Here is an 8062-nt window from a genome sequence, read left to right as displayed (position 1 = left end):
TATTTGTGTTTCTAAACATATCTAAACATGGAAAAGGTGCAGTAAAAGTATGGTATAATAGATAAAAACTGGTATATCCCTATAAGGCACTTATCATGAATGGAGCTTGCAGGACTGGAAGTTGCTCTGGGTGAGTGAGTGAGTGGATGTGAATGCACTGTAGACTTTGTCAACACTGCATACTTAGGCTGTGCTATATTTATAAAAAATATTTTTCTTTCTTCAATACTAAATTAACCTTAATTATAACATTTTTACTTCATAAATTTTAGTTTTTAAAACTTTTGACTTATAATAGCACTTAGTTTAAAATATAAATACATTGCATAGCTTATAAAAATATTTTCTGTCTTTATTATATAAGCTTTTTTCTATTTTAATTTTTACTTTTTAGACTTTAAAAAAAAACCAAAAAACTACGACACAAACACACACTTTAGCCTAGGCCTACACAGGGTCAGGATGATCAATATCACTGTCTTCCACCTCCACATCTTATCCCACTGGAAGGTCTTCAGATGCCAAAACACACTTAGAGCTATCTCCTATAATAACAATGCCTTCTTCTGGAATACCTCCTGAAAGACGTGCCTGAGGCTATTTCACAGTTAACTCTTTAAAAAAAAATAGTATACGAAATAATAAATAGTATAGTAAATACATAAACCAGTCATTTATTATCACTATCAAGCACTGTACATAATTGTATGTGCTATACTTTTATATATGGCTGTCTATACAGGTTTGCTTACACCAGCAAACCTACAGCATCACTACAAACACATGAGTAATGCACTGTGCCATGATGTTATGATGGCTACCATGTCACTAGGTAATAGGAATTTTTCAGCTCTATTATAATTTTACAAGACCACCGTTGTATATGTGGTCTGATGTTGACAGAACATCATTATATGGAGCATGACTGTTCATTATGTGTTTGTCTTATCCACTGAATTATTATCTGGAAGGCAGGGTCCATGTCTTCATGATCAGTGTAGGGACCACTGAGCAAAAGTGCCTGGCTTGGAGCAATGGTCTAATATGTGTTTGTTGAATAAACTAATAAATGAATAACAAGTGTTGCATTTTGCAGTACTATATAAGCAATTAGAGATGAGGATCAAATGTCCTCGATTTATGTCAATAAGTAATCTTCAAATGCCCACTAGGTGCTCAGCACCAATGCCAAATCTCTCCAAGATACCGTCTCCCATTCTCTTTGTCTACCAGTGTGCATTATCATAAAATACAGGTATTGGGTTTTCAAATGTTACTGACTCAGACATAGTTAATCACAGTTACCATGGTATTAGAGATAAAAGCTAATGGAGAAATGAAAATCGGAGATAAGAAAAGTTCTAAAAATTATTGCTATTGTCTGAATGTTTGTGTCCCCCTAACATTCTTACATTGAAATCTTCATCCCTAATGTGATGGTATTAGGAAGTGGGGCTTTGGGAGGTGATTACATCATGGAAATATAGCCCTCATAAATGTGATTAGTGCCCTTGTAAAAGAAAGAGACCTCTTGTCCCTTCCACCATGTGAAGATACAGTGAGAAGTCACTCTCCATGAACCAGTAAATGGGCCTTCACCACTCACTAAATTTGCAGGTGCCTTGACCTTGAACTTCACAGCTTCTAGATCGTGAGAAGCTACGCAGTCTACGGTACTTTGTTATAGGAGCCCAAATGGACTAAGACACTTATTTTGAGGGATAACTTCGTTATGCTTACCTTAAGGAACTTTGATGCTACTCATGTTATAACTTTGGACAATTCATTTGCTCCCTCTCAGGGTCAGTTTCTTCACCAGGAAAGCAAAGGGGTAGAATACATTGTATAACTCCCAGCCCTAACATTTTATATAATCTATGAGTTTCACATGTTCTTTCCATCCCTACTCACTGTGTATTTAGATGGCCACATTGTGATTTTCAGGGTTAAGAAATGAAGAGACTCAAAATAATCCACACATGGACCACATTGACTGCATTATTTCCTCCCCATAGGCCAAAAAGAGCATTTCAGAATCCTCCAGAAACAAGAAATCATGTTCATATTTTTCAAATATCATTCGCTAATATCTTAAACTCATATTTAAAAGGAGGGTAAACAGCAAACAGCTTTTTTTACTCTGAAATAAAAAATCAGGCATTATAATATAACTGGAAGAATCCTAACCTAACAGGCTTGACATTTGACTATCTGGGCAGCAATAGAACATGCACTTGAAATGAAAAGAGAATGACATGATGTTTAAAGTATGCTGTTTAAACTATGCTTTAAAGTCCCTCCCACCAAAATGGGGGGGCAGGCAGGGAGGAGCTTGGATGATGTAAGAACAAATATCTCAAGGGTGGATGAAGAATTAAAAGTGAGCAGTAGCCAATGGCTGCCAGTTGGCCACCCTGTTTTAACTCAGGAAAAGAAAAGGCATTGGTAACTAATTTTGGTCCCCCTCTACAAATGAAAAAATGTTCAGAGAAAGAGATTTATCATTCATTTAAATGCTGGAGATACAGTGGTAAACCAAGCAGACAAAATCTCTGCCCTGTGGAGCTTGCAATTTGAAGGATACTAAGTAGGGGTCACTTTGGCCAATTCCATTTTTAGTTCCACAAATGAAGAGTAATGAACAGAGAGGAGGGTTTTTGTAAAGTTAATGAGTTTTATGCTTCACAGCTGCTTACTTTCGCAGGCCCCTTCCAAGGTTCTGTGTGTCCTTCTCAGGGATTTGGGGTGTAGCTGGATGCATGGAGGCTACCCCAGCCAGAGGGTCAACATCCATATCCTGAGTCTTGGGACAAGGTAAATGCGATGCCAGTACTGTCTCCATTTTTGCTCACCTTGAGTGACAGACACCTTGCACCATGTAAAGCCTCCCCATGTATCTGGACCCCAACTTTGGCACCGAGGAGAAGGTTTGGAATGAGATGCTGCACCACTCTCTGCTCAGGGCCCTCCAGACTAAGGCTCCACCACAAGCACCTTGTCCCTGCTTTTTCCACCCAGGACATCAAACAGGGTATTGGATCAGCCACTGACACGATGACCAAAATGGCCAAAGGGCCAGCTGAAGCCCTGCCCAGTGAGATCAAAGGTCTGGAGTCTCCAAGGACTTTTCTCAGGGCATGAAGCACCTCTGGAGCAAGAAATGGTTTCAGCTGTGGCATGACCAATAGTTCTCAAGCTCAAAGAATCTTTTCTAAACCATTAATAACAAAAAACATATTTCCATTTACTATGCCAGAAGAAAGAAAATTATCTTTCTATTCTCTCTACACAAAATAGTATTATAAACTTTTTGTCATCTGAGGAGGGATCCAAGAGGATGAAGTCAAAAAAGTGGGGAAAAGAAAATGTTATAGAGGTGGGTCAAATAGTTACGTTACAATAGAAACAACAATTACTAATTAATACTAATGATAATAATGCTAGTTCTGGATGCTTTTTAAAATTTGTAATTTGTTATGTTTTTCTTTCTCATTCTAAAAATTAATAAGTATTTACTCTCAGGCCTAATTTCCTATTCTTTTTTTATAAAGAGTGTTCCATATTTTATAATCTTTGTAAAAACCTGGATCTACCCTTGACCAAACTCCTTTTCTTGAAGAAGAGGTTAGGAAAAAGAATATAAAAAATCGGTAACATCACAAGAAACCAATTCTCACAGCTTTTCTTTACTCCATCAAATCCTTACCCTCTCATACTTGGTCTTGAATCTACTATAGAAGCTTAGAAGATTCAAATGCCAATAAGAAGTGTTCAAAATATCTAAATCCATAAGACCTGCCCGACCCCATCTCACTGAAAAAGCAAGGCAACAATTTTGTCTTTCTAACTTGGCAGATGACAGACTTGCCTGGATCTGTTTTTGGAAGGGAATTACTTTAGAAACTCAGAGCTCCAAAAATTGCAGAGCATATCATTTCATTAGTATATTTCTTTGGGAATTATTTATTAATACAGAGTCAGCCACTTTCAACTGTCTTTGTCCAGCACGGAGACCGAGATTTTCCGTCTATTCAGGAGGGACTGACAAGGCTGAGAGCCAATGAAGGGCAAAGAAATGACTGCCCAGTTTGTTGCAACAACACCAAAGGACTCTTGATTTATCAGTACATTTGGCGCACTCTTTTTCGGCCTGGGGGTGTAATGGGATGGTGGAAATAAAGGCTTGTAAATTTTATAAATGCAAGTCCTCTAAAGTAGGCCAATTGGTCAGCTGCAGACTTGGCAGCATCATGAAGCATGTGTGCTGGGCAGCTTCGGAACACGATGTTCTGTTTCACTTCTGAGAGCAGAGGAAAGTGGAATGAGGGCTCAACCCGGAACAGAGAGAGAAAGCTCAGCACAGATATGTGAAAGGGCCAAAAGACAAAGGCACACTGCAGAATAAAGGCAACATCTTTACAGTGCTGGCCACAAAATTAAAAGGGAAGGAGGGAGAGAGGGAGAGAGAGAGAGAGTGTGTGAAAGAGTGAGAGAGAGAGAGAGAAAAAAAAAAGAATAAGAGAGAGTAAGAGAGAATGTTAAAGCCCTTGGGAGAGGTGCCGTGGTTCTGACACTTGCTGGAACTAAAGTCTGGAAAATTCAGAGCAGTTATATGATTGATGATTAAAAGTAATAACTGAATATTTTATGTAGGAGTAATGCAATTTGCAAAAGTGCTTGGAAATAATGTTGAGTCTTATTGAGTCTATAAACTTGGAACTATAAAGGTGTGTGGCATGAAGAAAAAAAGAATGTTAAAAAAATAGTTTGAAACACAGACTTCTATAGCTTCAAGGACCTACGAGGGCTTTTTCACACTTAGATTTACATTTCATATTGTTTCAATAAGTATTTGGCTTCTAATAAATAAAATAATAATGCATAATGTTTAAAAATAACAAAGTATTTTGCATATTGGAGTAGTCATCCTTCTCAGATATTTTCAAATGACTTGGGAGAAAGTAAACTGAATACTTACAGTGTAAAAATATGAAATAGTGTTAACAGTTCAACAAAAACAAGGAACTGATAGGAAATTCATAAAACGTTTTGTGGAATGGTACCAACTGTCCACATCTTGAGATTTTTTTTTCCTTTTTAACGAAGTAACTTTGAATTGCGCTATGGTGACATTCTACAAGAATCCTTTATAACAGCATGTAATGAATAAGTTTGCATATATGTTTTTTTTTCATATTTTCTGGTACTGGCATAAGCTTGAAAGGACAGAGATCAAACAAGTGATAATTGCTTAGTTCCATATGTACACTATCATTTAAAAATATTAAGTTGAAAATAAATGCTTAGGGAATATCTCCATACTTGCTTTATTGCACAGAACTTCAAGTATAAATGCAAAAAATGTTTTTTGCTTAAAATAGCACCTCTTCTTCCTCCACGTATACACCAAAAGAAAAAGACACAAAAAAGCCACCTATTTATCAGTGTAAAAAAACCCCGAGACCATGGTGGCCAAAAGACTCAGCTGGTCTTTGTAAGGGAGTTTATAGCTTTCAGCTGAGATCTCTAAGTGAGAATTCTCATTCTCAGCTGCTGTCTCCCTGTGATCTCCCTGTGGCCTCTGACCCCATTTCCATGGAGACAGAGGTGGGAAGGGTAAAAAGTAAGTTAAGGGGGAAACTTTTCTTAAGGCAGTATTTCCAAATCACTGCTCCTCCAATGCTAATGACTGTTCCACTTAAAACTGGCCACACATCCATAATTGAAATTTACTTTCAGTTTTGCAAGGTTAAATGGCTGAAAATGGGATATTTGGTCGTAAAGATACATTTGCAGAAATAAAAGAAAACACCCGCTCTGCTGTTTGATACTATTTAATTGAAACTCTAAATGAAGGCAGAATGGCTGCTAACATTTAAACAATGGAGAGAGAATTCTACCGTTTTTCGGGGTCCAGTTTTTGGCTGAGTGCCATGAATGCTCTATGTCAGAGCATAGAGCAGACTGCTGTAACCTGTGGGAGCTGATGTCTGCCCAAATATCAGAAAGTTGGGATCTTTGTCAGGAGAACTTAAATTTTAAAAAGGGATGATTTGCATCACATGCATCAGTTGATCCATTGTCTTGCCTACCAGCTTTTGTTCCTCACCAATAATCACAATACTATAGCTACTGCTAAGACCTCCGGTTCCTCAATGGCTACCAGCAGCCATGTGTTGAGTCATTACTGCATGCCTGCTGCTATCTGGTGTGTTTTCTCACTTAGTCGTAGTCTCTACAAATCACTCTTTAACTAGGGAACAATTCAAGCATACACAAAAGGGGGAAGATCATATGTTAAGCTCCACGCACCCATCACTCAAGTATGACAGTCATCAATTCATGGCCACTCCTGCTCCATTCCTCCCCTTGTGATTTTGAAGCAAATCTCAGGTATTTTTATCCAGGAGTATTTTAATATGCCTTTATCAAATATAAGGACATATTAAAAATAAACAATACCTATTATCACACCTAAAAAATGAAGAGTAATTTCTTAATATCCACAAATATCCATCAGTGAGTCAGCGTTCCGAGTTAATTGTTGTTGTTGTTATATTATTCTTCTTCACATTTTACAAATACAAATACTAAGGGCAAGAGAAGTTTAAAATCCTGCACAATATCTCATGGAAGATGAGTAGTAGAACCCAGTGTTACAGTCCAGTCATAGTGAATACAAAGCCTGTGTTTAGTTAGGTGAGTAAGCTCCCAAGACCACAGGTTTATAGTAACAAATATTATAATAGCTAACATGTCCTTGTACTTACAATGTGCTAAACTATGCTCTAATTACTTGTCTTAACTCATCTATTCTCCCAACAACCTTGTGAGGTAGGTGCCATCATCCCCAATGTCCAGATAAGGAAATGAAGGGACAGAGCAGTAGGCAATAGCTAGTAAGTGGTGCATCCAATCAGAGTAAATGAATCACTCATTCATTTACTTACTGGCTTTTCTTTTCATCAATCTTTAGATCTATCAATCTATGCATCTATATATTCATGCATTTGAATAGACAACATATATTCATGGCTCAAAACTCAAGAGTTTCCAAATGGTACACAGGGCAAAGTCTCTATCTCCTCTGTCCCCACCATCCAGTTTCCATCCCCAGAGGCAATCAATATTTTCAGTTTCCTGGGTTTTCTTCCATATATAATTTATGTACATACAAGCAAATGTGTATCTTTCCCCTCGTCCTCTGATGTGGAAAGCAGCATGCTTTACACACTGTTCTGCACTGACGGTTTTCCACGGCATGTTTGGGAGCCTCATTGCTCACCTTTACACAGAGTCCACACGACTCCAACCTGCCTATACACATTAGCAAGCAAACCCAGGTCTGAGTTTCTGAGTCTTTAAATTTTAACTGCCATGTAAATATTTAATGTTGAGTTGGAACTTCCATGTTTTCCTCACTCAGACTTTGAGCCTGCCTAAGCGCTCTTTAAAATCAATTCATTCTGCTATCATTGCCTCAGGCAATGCCCTGAAACTTACTCTTAAGGCAAACCACATTGAATCGTGTTCCCAGAGATCCTAGCAAAGTTTCATTTAAAAATAAGCCAATGTTATAATCAACCAACCTTTATATGCCCTTCAATTTATTCCTTTTATTTTACAGTTACAATTGAAACTGTTCTCATAGAAGCTATAAGATGGCTTAGAGTGAAATATACTCTCAACTGATGTAGTGAAATACAAACAAATGATAAGGATGGAAAAATATTTTAAAATGTTTTTTGTGAGAATTTCTAACCACATGAGTTTGGGATCAGAGTTGCCAATATCTCTATAGTACTTAAAAATATCCCAAATTGGTATTTCCCCCAGATGCCTGGCAGAAACAAGCACAAATCCTCCTTAACCCAAGACCACAAATGAGTTTCTACATGTCATGTTCCATGGAACATCTGGTGTCAGCATCCTCTCTCTCTCATTCTCCATACATACGCACAATACCATGGAGAAACAAGCCACCATGAACAAGAATCAGCAAAACTACAAACTATAGAAACAGACCCACAAATATGGGAGATATTGGAATTATCATGAAAAA

The sequence above is a fragment of the Microcebus murinus genome, chromosome 11 (genome assembly GCF_040939455.1).
Source record: "Microcebus murinus isolate Inina chromosome 11, M.murinus_Inina_mat1.0, whole genome shotgun sequence".
Taxonomy (NCBI): domain Eukaryota; kingdom Metazoa; phylum Chordata; class Mammalia; order Primates; family Cheirogaleidae; genus Microcebus; species Microcebus murinus.
This window is presented reverse-complemented; position numbering follows the sequence as displayed.